The sequence below is a fragment of the Lithobates pipiens genome, unplaced genomic scaffold, assembly GCF_037356315.1.
Source record: "Lithobates pipiens isolate NorthernLeopardFrog02 unplaced genomic scaffold, aLitPip1_a1.2 Scaffold_16, whole genome shotgun sequence".
NCBI classification, from domain to species: Eukaryota; Metazoa; Chordata; class Amphibia; order Anura; family Ranidae; genus Lithobates; species Lithobates pipiens.
Genome location: NW_027507748.1, coordinates 515,378,943 through 515,394,021, shown reverse-complemented (window position 1 = coordinate 515,394,021; position 15,079 = coordinate 515,378,943). Strand labels below are relative to the sequence as shown.

Sequence of the window (15,079 nt, the reverse complement as noted above, 5' to 3'; positions counted from 1 at the left end):
CGCAATAAGGACGCTCCCCGCTGCCTCTGGGATCTGTGTGTTTCCCAGCAGGCAGCGGGGCACTTGCGGGAAGGGGCGGGCACTTGCGGAAAGGGGCGTACGTTACGCCCCTTTCCGCAGAGAGCTATCCCGGAAGTGGGTGCAGTTACCTGGATTATCCAGGTAACCGCACCCCCCTCCCCCCTGAAAGGTGCCGATTGTGGCACCGGAGGGGGGGAGGGTTCCGATAAGCGGAAGGTCCACTTTAGGGTGGACCTCCGCTTTAAGGTGAAAAAATGTTTACCTTTACAACCCCTTTAAGCCATATTGTGATTTAATGTCCTTTAAAATTAAATTTTTCATTTCAGTCTTTAGCTGCTGTAATTTTCTGTAACATGGAGGTGTCTGCACATCCCCAGAAAAGCCAATTCCTGCTTGTGTGATTTTTTTTTTATTTTTTATTTTTTGTTTTTGTTTTTCAAACAGATTTTCCCAGAAGTCTGCACTAAGATACAAATCACATTTTAGACATTCCCTGCAATTGGAATTTCAGCTATGTTGAGATGAAATACATACTTATTAAGAACCCTTTCACACCAGGGCGTTTTGCAGGCGCTATAGCATTTAGAAATAGTGCCTGCAATCTGCCCTAAAAAAGCTGCACCATTGTTTGTAGTGTGAAAGCCTGAGGGCTTTCACACTACAGCGGTGCGCTGGCAGGATGTCAGGGAAAAGTCCTGCCAGCAACTTCTTTGGAGCGGTGTGTTTTAGTTCTCCTCCACCGCTGTTCCCCATTGGGATCAATGGGGCAGCACTGTAATACCACCGGCAAAACGCCGCTATTGCGGCGTATTGCCGGCAGTTTTACCCCTTTCTCGGCCACTAGCAGGGGATAAAAGCTCCCCGCTAGCAGCCGAAATGTGGCGCAAATTCGGCGGTTAAAATGCCGCTAAAATAGAGGCGTTTTACCGCCCACGCTATGGGTGGTGTGGTGTGAAAAGGGTCTAAGGATTTAATACAGGTAGAGATTACACAATGCATCTTCAATGCCAAACTGTCACCGTCAAATGCCACCCCCCTCCAGAAGTGGGCCCACAGTGTAAACAAGCCCATAGTCTAACCACTTTTTCTTCAGAGCAAAAACAGATAGGAATCTGCAACAAAATTTGTTAAAGTCCTTGCAATGTAAATTCACACAGAGGGGATTGTTTTTTTTTCCCAACAAAAGTGGAGTTACTCTTTAATGGAACTGGTCTAACCTCATTTAATTTGTCTGATCCCTTTTAGATTGAGTATGCAAATGTTAGACCTCTTTCACACTGGGGAAGTGCGGGAGTTGGTGGTAAAGTGCCGCTAGTTGTAGTGGCACTTTTTTCCTGTCCTGCAAGCGCACCGCCGCAGTGTGAGAGCACTCGGGCATTCACACTGGGGTGGCTAGAGAGGCGCTTTACAAGAGCTATTTTTAAATAAGCGCCCCAGTGTTTAAGGGGTCTTTGGAGGACTTCCAAAAAGCCTTCTGTTGCTGTTTTACCCTCACTTCTTGTCATGGTGATACCCTGAAACACAGGGTGCTTTTACAACAGTAGTTGTAGTAGACATGTTTTTTTTTTTTTTTTTTTTTTTTTTATGTCATCTGTGGTAGCTGGACAGTGCAAACCCTGCTATACACAAAAAATTTACTTTTGTTAAAACAGTGACCTGAATGATAATCTAACAGATTCCTCCATCCATGCTATGCAGCATAGATGAAGCAGTCTTAAGCCCCATACACACTATCAGATTTTCTGCAGATTGTCTTCAGATTTACCAAAACCATATAATATGAGGTCAAAACTTAGGAGTTTCAATTTGTATGCAATCAGGCAGACCCTTGCACTACATGGTTTTGGTAAATCTCAAAGGAACAAATCAGCAGAAAATCTGATAGTGTGTATGGGGCTTTACTGTGGCTATTGTCTACAGGAGGCAGTGCAGTCAGTACTTGTCAGAATACCTGAACAGTGGCTCCAACTGCTGTTTGGCAAATAATTTTCCACCTGGCTACTTTTTTTCCAATTAAAGGGTTGGGTGGCTGCAGGGAACACCCACATAGCAAATTTGAGCTGGTCCATCAGGAATCAACCAAAATTAGTAAAGTGTGTGTGTGTGTAAAGGGGTAGCATAAGGTAGTTTAACTAATTTCAATGGTTAATAAATGAAAGCAGTATTAAACCCAAAAGCAAACCTTTATTATATTGCAGCTTACCATTTCTTGGATGTGATGGCTGCATTCGTCTCTTAGCTTGCCTTCTACTGTTTCTATCAGGTGATCTCCAAACTTTCTAAAGCAAAGGGCCAGTTGACTGTCCCCCAGACTTTGCGGTGGCTGGACTATGGCCGGTGGAACAAGAAATTCCCCAGCATCAGTGGAAGTAAACCGTTCCTCAGTGGTTTATAGGAGGAGGGATAATGGCCATTGTTGGTATTGGTGGGAGGAATTGTGCACAATCATTGGTGTTGTTAGTGTCGGTGCCCCACTACTGGTGTCAGTGGAAGGGAATGATGCCTCAACCTTGTTGATAATGGGAGGAATAATGCTTCCTATCAGTGGGAGGCATAGTGACCAAAGGGCAAGGAAAGGACCACATCCAGTCTGCAGGCTGCAGTTTGGAGACCGCTGGTTTACATGAATGAGACAAATCAATTAACACTGGCAGGAGACATTAAAATGATCAGATTTTATTAGAGCTGCACGATTCTGGCCAAAATGAGAATCACAATTGTTTTGCTTAGAATAAAAAGATCACGATTCTCGCAAATAAAAAAATCTTTTACATTATACAAAAAAAGAATGGGCCAACTGGTTAATTTTTTTTTTTCAATTCTTTTTATTCATTAAAGTAATTTTTTCAAACAAAATTGCATTTGAAAGGCCGCTGCGCAAATACATTGTGACATAAAATATTGCAACAACCACCATTTTATTCTCTAGGGTGTCTACTAAAAAAATATATATAATGTTTGGGGGTTCTAAGTAATTTTCTAGCAAAAAAAAAATGATTTTAACTTGAAACCAACAGATGTCAGAAAAAGGTTTTGTGTTTAAATAGTTAAACTTTTTTCACTTGAACACTAAGGCCCCTTTCACACATGCGGACCGTATGTCCGATTCCTCAAATTTGATTCCCACACGAAAATCGTCTGACGCTGCAGCCCACTGATGGTGCGAAATTCATACAAAAATTCTTAGATACGATTTTCGAAAGAAAATTCTTTCTAAATTGGAACTGTGTATGGCTGGCATTAGTCTATTCCATTGACAAATTGTTACAATGTTTATACTTTGTTTTGATTCTTGGCAGACTGCCTGTTTTTTCTCTTCCTTTCTTTTGATGGCTGTGGCTTCAGAAGAGCAGAGAGAATACTTTGCATAGAAAGAATTGTGAAACACTTTAGTCAAGATCGCGATAACGATTCTTGACGATTAATTGTGCAGCTCTAGCTTTTATGTATTCGTGTTAAGTCTTTTATATGAAAAAGGAAAAAAAAATTAAAATGTTTTGCTGTAATTGATTATAAAGTCTCAGATGGAGTTTGACTTCAGTTTGTTGTATTATTTAAACCTGCTATTACATTTCACACTCTTCTCCCCTGCAGACTGACAATGCTGCTGTCTGCTAAGCCTTCCGTGCTAGTTCCTCCAGAGTTGTCTCATTAAGGCCCCTTTCACACGGACGGATAGAATGGTGCTTTTAGCTGCGGATTTTCTAGTTTTCTACCACCGCTAAAAGCACACAATGCTTTCCAATGGCCCCATTCACACACAGCGTTTAGCTGCGATTTCGTTACATGCAGTTCAGTGCGAATAGAAAAAACAGAAATTGAATGCGTCCAGGTGCGATGTAGCGCAGCTATATGCACATAACCGCAGGTAATCGCAGTCTTTTGTGTCAACTGCGGATAGCAGCGTGAGAAGGGATTCAAGGGACCAAAAAAAAAAAGAGGTTGCTATGGGAACGACTATATTAGATAACTGCAGCTGAATGCAACTGCACGGAAACGCACATAAATGCAGGTAATTGCACTGTACAAATGCAGCTGATCGCTGTGCCTGGAGTCTTGAATTTCACAGAAAAAAATAAACATGCTAAACTGCGGCAGAACAGCCGTCTGTGTGAAAGGGGCCTAATATAGGAGATGGGTTACTGGCCAGATCCCTAGGTAAAAACAGAATGGATAAAAGCCTAAAAAACAGAAAACAAATGCAGCCACCACATCTAATGATTGCAATGTATTCCATTTTTGGTTTTGGGTTTAGTTCCGCTTTAATGAATTGCTGCATGTTGGAAATGGGGTGTAGTGGCTCGTTCTGTAGGAACGTGTGTTGCAGTCTGCGACTTGAGAGCTGACAATTCTTTTTATTTACTGATTACTCGCTAAGAGGAGGAGCCCCATCTCTGCAAATAGCAATGGGTCCAGGGGAGATTATGAAGCAAGCAGTGAGTTGGTATTTTTGACATAAATTATATGCTTTTTGTTAGGGAGGCTTCTTTAACCACTTCCCGACCAGCGCACGACGATGTACGTCGACAGAATGGCACGGGCAGGCATATTGGCGTACAGGTACGTCCAATATTTGATGCCGCCCTGCCATTGGGAGCGCGCCGCTGGCGGCGCGCTCCCGCGCTGGTCGGGACCCCCGTGAGTCCGGTCGCGGGACCCGCGGACTCGATCGCCACGGGCATCCCCGCGATCGTCTCACGGAGCGGCCGAATGGAGGAAATGCTGCATAAACAACATTTCTCCATTCTGCCTAGCAACTAGTGACGCTGATCTCTGCTCCATGTGATTGGAGCAGAGATCAGTGTACACTAAATGAAAGCCCAACCCCCCACAGTTAGTAACACACCCCTAGGAACACTTAACCCCTACACTGCCACCCACTGGTTAACCCTTTCACTGCCAGTGTCATTTACACAGGAATCCCTGCATTTATATAGCAGTGATTACTGTATAAATGACAATGGTCCCAAAAATGTGTCAAAAATGTCCGATGGGTCCCCCACAATATCGCAGTCACAATAAAAATCGCTGATCGCCGCCATTACTAGTAAAAAAAAAAAATAATAAAAAATTATTAATAAAAATGCTATAAAACTATCCCTATTTTGTAAACGCTATAACTTTTGCGCAAACCAATCAATAATCGCTTATTGCAATTTTTTTTTTTTACCAAAAATATGTAGAAGAATACGTATCAGCCTAAACTGAGGGAAAAAAATGTTTTTTTATATATTTTTGGGGGATATTTATTATAACAAAAAGTAAAAAATAATGCGTTTTTTTCAAAATTGTCGCTCTATTTTTGTTTATAGCACAAAAAATAAAAATCGCAGAGGTGATCAAATACCACCAAAAGAAAGCTCTATTTGTGGGAAAAAAAGGACGTCAATTTTGTTTGGGAGCCACGTCGCACGACCGCGCAATTGTCAGTTAAAGCGACGCAGTGCCGAATCGCAAAAAGTGGTCTGATCTTTGACCAGCAAAATGGTCCGGTCTGCAAGTGGTTAATGAATACATTTTTATGTCACAAGGTACACGGGTCACCTTCATATAACCATTGTGTGGGTCATATGCTGCTTTCTCATGATGTATTGTTCATGAGTATGTATCATGTCTGACTGATGTCATTGGAATCAGTCCTGTATATACTGTGTTCCAGCATTCTGTAGACCACCTCGTGGATAACTGCATAGAAGTGCATCCCCCATAGCAGTTAGAAAAACGTCCTTTTTTCCCCCCATCTCTTACTGTTCTATCCTTCTAGATATGTGTGAAATGCTATACTTATTATACATTGTGACGAGGAGGTGGAGTTCTACTTTAAGCTAGATATATTGTGAAAAGTGCGGTGATAAAATGTAAGAATAAAAATCCCAGCTTGGATCAGCTTTCTAAATGTGACAGCTCTTATGTGAAGGCAGGAGGCCAGTCCTGTTTTCTATTCAGAATTGCCACCCTCTGCTTAATTTTCTTCCACAGTGTGTCTGCCCACAATTTATTTAAAAAGATGTGAATGAAAAGAATGACTTCCATAAAGCTTTTATTCAGTATCCACTGTATATTGCACTCGAGATTTCTGTACTCCCAGCTTTTTCTACATGCTTTTAATGTGGAAATAGGGAGGAAAATATTTTGATATATAACGGAGGTGGGCGAATTCCATGGACTTATCTGAAGTGCTGGAATATTTTGGTTTCTTTAGAAAATGATTAGAAAGCTTGCCACTGCTTACTGTCATATTTCTTTGGCAGTCTTATACTTCTCTTGTTAATTGATCTGACATTTCTGGAGTACCGACAGGCAGACCGCCTTGGATACCTCTGTTGGAGAGAAGAGCTACTTTTGCTTTGGACATTTCAACAGATCTTGTATACATTGCTGCCACTTATATACAGGGTACAAACATGATATAAGTGTGCATGTTCATTGGGGGGCCTCATTCACATTGGACGTTTTTACAGCTGCTGTTTTTGGCTTCAGACATTTTTTTTTTTTTCTACAGTAAATAAACTCCCCATCATGTTATCCTATGTGTCCATGCACACATACCTTGTTATCAATTTTTGGCTGGGGTGTTTTTTGGCTTTAAAAAACCCCAAAACTAGTGGGTTCTGAGATGAGTCTTTCAGCTGTAAAAACGCTCTATTATCAAAAAACACTGCTAAATGATCAAAAAAGTATCTCACCAGCATTTATTTGTTTTTTTGATCCATGAAAAAAAACGCTAAAAAAGCTAAAAACCGCTATTGTAAAAACTTTGAAAAACTCACTGCAAAGCCACTGGCGTTTTTATAGCATTCTTTTAATGTCCAGTGTGCATGAGGCCTGAGAATGGGGAGGACGTAATATCATTTGACAATCATCTTGTTTACTAATGAGGACACAAACGACAATAAAAATCTACAATCTGTCAGCAGTCCGTGCTACACTGACTCCTATTGTCCTATTGCATTAAAGATGTGATGGATGGTGCCGTGTAAATGCAAGGAAAGATAGCTTGTGCTACATAGATTAAGAAAAGGACATTTAAAGGGTTTTAAAAAAATCCATAAAAAAAAAAAAATAACAAACATGTTATACTTGCCTCCACTGTGCAGCTCGTTTTGCACACAGTGGCCCCGAACCTGCTCTTCTGGGGTCCCTCGGCGGCTGTCTCAACTCCTCCCTGCAAGAACCTAACCACCTTCATGCAAGCTCTCTTGCATGGTGGTTAGTTGTTGCGGGCCCACTTCAGTGATACAGCCAGCCGCTATAGCCGCTCGCTGTGTCACTCGGGGCCCCCCCAGCGCACCGCATCATTAGATGTGATTGACAGCAGCGCGAGCCAATGACTGCACTGCTTTCAATCCATCCACTCTAGCCAATCAACGGCCAGGCTGAGCGGCGAAGAGGACATTGGGGGCGATCACAGCAGGTGAACGGGCTCAGGTAAGAGAAACAGGGGGCTGGGGGGCCGGTATTGTCGGATGTTTTGATGCATGAAGGTGAAAAAAAAAACGCAAACCTTTACAACACCTTTAATGTGGTTCCATAGAGACCATTATTAAACTAGAGTAGGTTTCCCTCTTATTGGGTATCCTCATTCCTTAGAGGAGCCCGACTAAGGGTCTGACCCTTTCCTGCTACTATTACTGCATGTGTCACCATCGGGGAGATTCAGCTTCCTTCCTGTCTTGGGAGACCCCAAGGGAAGTAAGGAAAAATCATCTAAAATATATGTGAAAATCCAAATCTATGTTTCAGTTTTTTTAGCATCATGTCTCACTGTATACCGTTTTTTTATACAGTGGTGAAAAACCTTCTATAGTGCTGCAGCCCCCCCGTTTTACTTACCTGAACGCTATCTTTCTCCAGCCAGGGAACAAGCACACCAGCTTCAGCTGGGGTCTCATCTCCTGATTGGACAGATTGATAGCAGCGCAGCCATTGGTTCCTGCTGCTGTCAATCGAATCCAGTAACGCGGGGGGGGCGTGGCTGAGACTTGCTTTCTATGTGAGTACACGCAAAAGCAGGCCTCGGGAGTGCTCCCACATGGGTGCCCACCAAGGAGAACGCTTATCCAACTTGGACACCCCACGCGGGGAGGAGCTACCAGCGCTGCTGGGGACCCCAGACGAGGTAGAACTGCACAGTGGAGGTAAGTATGACATGTTTGTTATTTAAAAAACAAAACAAAAAAACAAGGGTTTATAACTCCTTTCCGCAAATACTTTTTAGGTGACTACAGTAAGTTGAAAGATGTCTTGCCTGGAGATCTTGCCAGTACCAGCATTTTTTGCTGTTAGCAGTTGTCAGTGTTGTCAGCCTCCTGTATGTGCTTCTTCAGTTGTCTGTCAGCCTGCTTATCAGGTCTGCATGCATAGGCCCGAAAGTCATCCTGATAGCCAACTTAAGATGCATTAACTTGAGCCGTAGGCCCGGTTCACATTGCTGCAATGCAGGAACCCTGCAAATCCACTGCGGGTTCTTGCATCGCATGTTTCCCGGTGGCAGTTCACACTGCCCTATGCGAACTGCTCTGAGTGTCAGGTAAAAGTTAATGACGCTCCCAAATCATTCAGCATGTCACAGTGCGATATGCAAACTCGGACAGGAATCGGATCACCCATGCGTTTCGATTCTGCTGCAGACAAAAAAAGGGTCCTGTGTGAGTTTAATGCAAATTCAGCCATACGATCTTTATGGCTGAAATCGCATCTCACAGAGATCGCATGTTTCGCATTTTCACTGCGATGCAGTGTGAATCACATTCGATCTCTGACATCGCACCAGTGTGAACCGGCCCTAAGGGTTTGTTTACACTCTGAGTGCCAAACAAAGCATCTGTCACTAAATAAAATGGTTACCTTTACAGTCCTGTTCACGCTCTGTGTTCACTTTGCTTCAAACATATATTTATGTTACTTTCTACTTTTATGTTACCTTGTTACTTTCTTGGTGTTTCAAAGTGTATCCAAAGCCTCTATAGACGTCTATGACCATGCTCGCTTAGAGCACCTGGAGCATTTGAGAGGCTTTTATTCAGTGTTCGCATTGTTTTGTTTTGGAGGTATTGCAGGTATGAGAGATCCCAGGATGCGCTAGGAAACCAACATGTGAACCAGAAGATGTCATCAGCAGTCCCTTTCCATTCATATGTATATATTCTGGAAGTGTCTGGTGAAGACATCACATCTTATGTGCAGCATAGAGCAGCAGGAGAGTTAGCGGGCTCCCAACTGGAGCTGAGCAACTAACAGATGGCACACATGGTGAGCAGTGACTGGAGAGAGAGGACTCAGTGACAGAGGATCAGCATCGCTGTGGGACTGGAGCAGGAAAAACTAGCAAATGTCACATGCGGTGAGCAGCATGGGATCAATTTAGTGGGAGGTGACTGGAGAGAGAGGAGGATCAGCAAACCAGAGGATCAGCAGAGCTGGGAGTTACTACTTTGTGGGGGGGATCAGTAGAGCTGGGGGTTACTACTGCGTGGGGGGGGATCAGCAGAGCTGGGGGTTACTACTGCATGGGGGATCAGTAGAGCTGGGGGTTACTATTGCGTGGGGGATCAGCAGAGCTGGGGGTTACTATTGCGTGGGGGATCAGCAGAGCTGGGGGTTACTATTGCGTGGGGGATCAGCAGAGCTGGGGGTTACTATTGCGTGGGGGATCAGCAGAGCTGGGGGTTACTATTGCGTGGGGGATCAGCAGAGCTGGGGGTTACTATTGTGTGGGGGATCAGCAGAGCTGGGGGTTACTATTGTGTGGGGGATCAGCAGAGCTGGGGGTTACTATTGTGTGGGGGGATCAGCAGAGCTGGGGGTTACTATTGCGTGGGGGGATCAGCAGAGCTGGGGGTTACTATTGCGTGGGGGGATCGGCAGAGCTGGGGGTTACTATTGCGTGGGGGATCAGCAGAGCTGGGGGTTACTATTGCGTGGGGGATCAGCAGAGCTGGGGGTTACTATTGCGTGGGGGATCGGCAGAGCTAGGGGTTACTATTGCGTGGGGGATCGGCAGAGCTGGGGGTTACTATTGCGTGGGGGGTATCAGCAGAGCTGGGGGTTACTACTGCGTGGGGGATCAGTAGAGCTGGGGGTTACTATTGCGTGGGGGATCGGCAGAGCTGGGGGTTACTATTGCGTGGGGGGGATCAGCAGAGCTGGGGGTTACTATTGCGTGGGGGGGATCAGCAGAGCTGGGGGTTACTATTGCGTGGGGGGATCAGCAGAGCTGGGGGTTACTATTGCGTGGGGGGATCGGCAGAGCTGGGGGTTACTATTGCGTGGGGGGATCGGCAGAGCTGGGGGTTACTATTGCGTGGGGGGATCGGCAGAGCTGGGGGTTACTATTGCGTGGGGGATCGGCAGAGCTGGGGGTTACTATTGCGTGGGGGATCAGCAGAGCTGGGGGTTACTATTGCGTGGGGGATCGGCAGAGCTGGGGGTTACTATTGCGTGGGGGATCGGCAGAGCTGGGGGTTAATATTGCGTGGGGGGTATCAGCAGAGCTGGGGGTACTACTGAGCAAGAAATCTGCTGAACGAGGGTGCTAATAAGCTGGGGATCTGTTGAACGAGGGTATTAATAAGCTGGGGATCTGCTGAACGAGGGTATTAATAAGCTGGGGATCTGCTGAACGAGGGTATTAATAAGCTGGGGATCTGCTGAACGAGGGTATTAATAAGCTGGGGATCTGCTGAACGAGGGTATTAATAAGCTGGGGATCTGCTGAATGAGGGTACTAATAAGCTGGGGATCTGCTGAACGAGGGTATTAATAAGCTGGGGATCTGCTGAACGAGGGTATTAATGAGCTGGGGATCTGTTAAGTGGTGGTACCACTGAGCAGGTCCCTTTTAAAAGAAATAGAAATTCAACACACATGGGATTTTCCAAGCTTCATTAAAGCTTCAAAGAAGCATCAAAAACATATCTTATGTTAAAGGCGATGCTAGTGTAGAGTAGTGTACATGAGGCCTAACAGCACTGCTGTAATTGCAAGGCATTGACTTAGCGTTCTCAGCCTGAAACAGTGATTGTTATTAGACCCCTTTCACACCACACCGCCCATAGCGTGGGCGGTAAACGCCGCTATTTTTAGTGGTGTTTTACCGCTGGATTTGCGGCGCATTTACCCCCCGCCGGCGGCCGAGAAAGTGTTAAAACCACGTGCAATACGCCGCAACAGCTGCGTTTTGCCGGCGATATTACAGCGCAGCCCCATTGATTTCAATGGGGAACAGCGGTGGAGGAGCGGTAAACACACCGCTCCAAAGAAACTGCTGGCAGGACTTTTCCCTGACGTCCTGCCAGCGCACCGCTGTAGTGTGAAAGCTCTCTGGCTTTCACACTACAGACAATGGTGCAGCCTTTTTTGGGCGAATTGCAGGCGCTATTTCTAACGCTATAGCGCCTGCAAAACGCCCTGGTGTGAAAGGGGTCTTACTGGCAGCATGAAATGTTGCAATATTTTCATTAAAAAATCTTTTGCCTGAAAAAGCTTAATATAGTGATGCATGATGTCATGCATGCTGATAAATAGATTAGGGGTTTACATATACCTTTATTGGCTATAGGAACAGCAACAAAAAGCTGACAGTTGGTTCTAAAACAAAACAAAACCAGATTTTGCTAAGCTGTGCCTTTAATGGATAACTGGCCTGATTGGGGCCCTGCAGTGTACATTCACTTCCCTTGCTCTGCAATGTGTGTGAGGAGCAGGGCCTGACCTTACTGACCGTTTTTTACAAGAGACTAGTCGAGGACACTCAATCAGATGAGCCGTGTAGGAAAGTATATGCTTTTCTAGATTTCCATCAGGGGGGTATTTGGGGCCCTTTAATGGGAATTCCCCAGGGGCTTTAGACGTTCTCCTCCATGTAACAAAATGTCCAATACCCGACTCCCACTAACCCCTCATGAAAGCATCAGAACTGCGTCCTGCTGTTTACCTTGCTGAACACACACAACATTATTCCAGACTACAAAAGATGCAATATTAGATTTCCCCATATGATTTATATGAAGGTAAAACATTAAATTACGGCTTCTGATCTCTGAATTACAGCTTCTAAAATCTGTGAGCTGCTGGTTGGGTAGCAGATTTCCATTAGAACCGGCTCTGCCCTTCAAAGAAAGAAGGAAACGCTTGATTATCTATGATTTCTACTCAGTGAGTAAGGGGTAGGAGGAGATAATGAGAGACGCGGTGGACTTGATGCATGAAAGGTTATAACTTTCTGTGTTGTATTTGTCATATATATTTATTTTTTTTAGCAGATTTGTTTTTCTTTACTTTATGCATTGTACTCTACAAGCTTTTCATGCATAACATTTTCTGACCTAATATTTGGTGTTTTCAGATTTTTTAAAGGTTTCTATATACAAGTTTGCTGTGCAGGTTATTTGATCAGGTGAAGGGAAGCGTCATTTCACGTGGGACATGGCTGAGAGAGGTGAAGAGCGGTTTTTAGTTTAGGTGAAAACAGAGCTGTTTGATTATTAATATTAAGAAATATTAAAAAAAAACTTCAATTATTCCATACAAGGATGAAGCTTCTGGGATATTTAGAGCTTAAAACAATGGATGGTTTATTGTAGGGTATTTTTTGTGATGTAATGGCTGCCAATATATATTTATTTTCTTGTGCCGCTGGAGATTTTTAAAACCTCTAACAATATCTTAATTTCATTTTATGCAGTAAATGATATTGGACTTTACGTTGCTTCTGGCATTTTCTTCTTGACTGATGCTCACCCAGAGATGGGTTTTTAATGGGTTGTAATAAGTTTTATCAGGAAGACATTTTCCATCTCGGCGAGCAAGAGTTTTTTTTTTTTTTTCCATATGTTGCTTTAGTGTAACCTTAGGGGTAGAATGGAGGGTGGGGTGAGTTTGAATGAGATTTTTTAGTATTAGTAGCACTGACACCAGCCGGGCTCCTGTTTAGGCTCCTTTCCCACAGGTTAAAGCTGTGGTGACTATGCAAATAATACTTTGCATTACTTGGGGGGGCCATGGCAAGAGTTTAGATAAGCACAGAAATGACGTGATTTGTTAGCACAACCAATATTCAGAAATATGATATTTGGATGCTGCTTCCTGGCTGTCCAAATTACATGCTAAAATTTGTTTGCATTGCCTTTCAACTTACAACTGGCCAGAAGGGATATAAAAATATACTGTAGTCATTAAATGAAATGTATCCTTAAAATGGACCAGTCTCTGTTTTGAAAATGAGGGGGGAGAAGAAACCCTGAGGGCCCACTCACAGTAGGAACTGCATGTGAATCACACAGGGCTGTGCTGCATGTTCCTGTGCAATTTACATTCAGTTACATCCCCCCCATTCATTTTAAATAAGTTGAAATCACAGCGCACTGCACCAAAAGTAATGTATATACTACTTTTGGAAATACATTGCAACCAGATCTCATGGTACGTTTTGTATCATGCGATTTGGTGTGGGCAAACGCACTGCATTTGTAACCTGTGTTTGGGGTGCTGTCAACACCGACAATGACAATGCATGGATTTTCTGCACAGCATTCTAGATCGATTGTGCCCTTAAAGGAGAAATGTTACTAATGCAAGGTTTACTTAAAAAAGAACAGTTTAAATACGTTTGCCTGCGTCAGATGTTACCCTGATCCTGAGAAATGTAGTCTAATGGGAAATCCATGTTTTCAGGAATATTAATCTCCTCAGTTCTTGGCTCTTATTGGCTACTTCTGACAACTTTCATGTCACCGCAGCATACAGCAGTGGCATGGAGGTCAGCTGGATGATGTGGGAGACTTAAGCTGGCCATACACCATACAATTTTCTTATTCAATTTCCTTTAGATTTACCTTCAACTGTGTAGTACAATGGCCTGCCTGATTTCACACATACTGAAAGTGTTCAGATTTGACCTCGTATTATATGGTTTTGGTAAATCTAAAGGAAATCTATAGAAGAAAATTGTATAATGTATGGCCAGCCTTATGGGGTCAACACTTCCTAGACCTAGAGTAAGATCTTTCAGGATCAGAGCTGAGTTTGATAGTATGGAAGCTAAAAAAAAGTTGTTTTACAGTTATGTGTTTGCATACCAATGTTGCTATGTTAACGAGGTGACTTTAATTCACTTCAATGCCAGGCACTTTCACCCCCTTCCTGTCCTGGCCAGTTTTCAGCTTTTAGTGCTGTTGTACTCTGCCGATTGCACAGACATACAACACTGTACCCATATGACAATTTTATAATTTTTTTTGAGACAGAGCTTTCTTTTGGTGGTATATAATCACCACTGGGGTTTTTTATTTTTTGCTAAACAAAAAAAAAAAGACTGAACATTTTGAAAAAAAAAAAAAAAATCTCCCTCCCACTTTTTTTTTGGTTTCCGTTTTAAAATTTAGCAAATGAGTAATTTTTCATCTTCACTGATTTGCACTGATGGCCACTGATGAGGCACTAATGAGGCCGTGCTGATAGGCACTGTCATGCTGCACCGGTGGGCACTGTCATGCTGCACCGGTGGGCACTGTCATGTTGCACCAATAAACATTGCCCTGATTATCAGTGTAAATGTCCCCTGTCACAGGATAGATAATTGGCTACCGGCTCTCCTTTCCTCAAACACTGGCAGTGCCAATGAAAGGAAATGCCGATAACCTGCATCTGTTTACATGTGATCAGTTGTTATTGGACACAGCTGAATCACATGGTAAGGGGCCGCTGTGATTCGCCCTTTATGTTGATCTGTGATCAGCTGTGTCCAATTGGCACAGCGATCAGAGAGTGTGCCCTCAGGGCATGCAGGGGGCGGGGTTCTGGGAGGATGTCAATAGACACCGTCCCACAACTGGATGACCACAATGTAGCTTTTTTTGGCTATATGGGCCAGTCAGAAAGTGGTTAATGATCACCTGTCTCGCCTGCCCCTGTGACCACACGCTCGGCGTGGAGATCGCTTTACTAACATTAGATAGTTAGTATAGCAATCTCCTCGTCTTTTTTTTTTTTTTTTTTTTTTTTTTTTTTTTTGCTGGGTTGAATGAAAAAACAAACTGATAATGTGTATTAGACATAA

At 43.7% G+C, this 15,079-nt stretch overlaps 1 protein-coding gene across 1 annotated transcript in view; it reads left to right on the top strand.

Annotated features, from left to right (window-relative positions):
* Positions 1–15,079, top strand: part of TDRD3 (tudor domain containing 3) — a 439,138-nt gene that overhangs the window by 26,847 nt on the left and 397,212 nt on the right. The window lies entirely within an intron of this gene.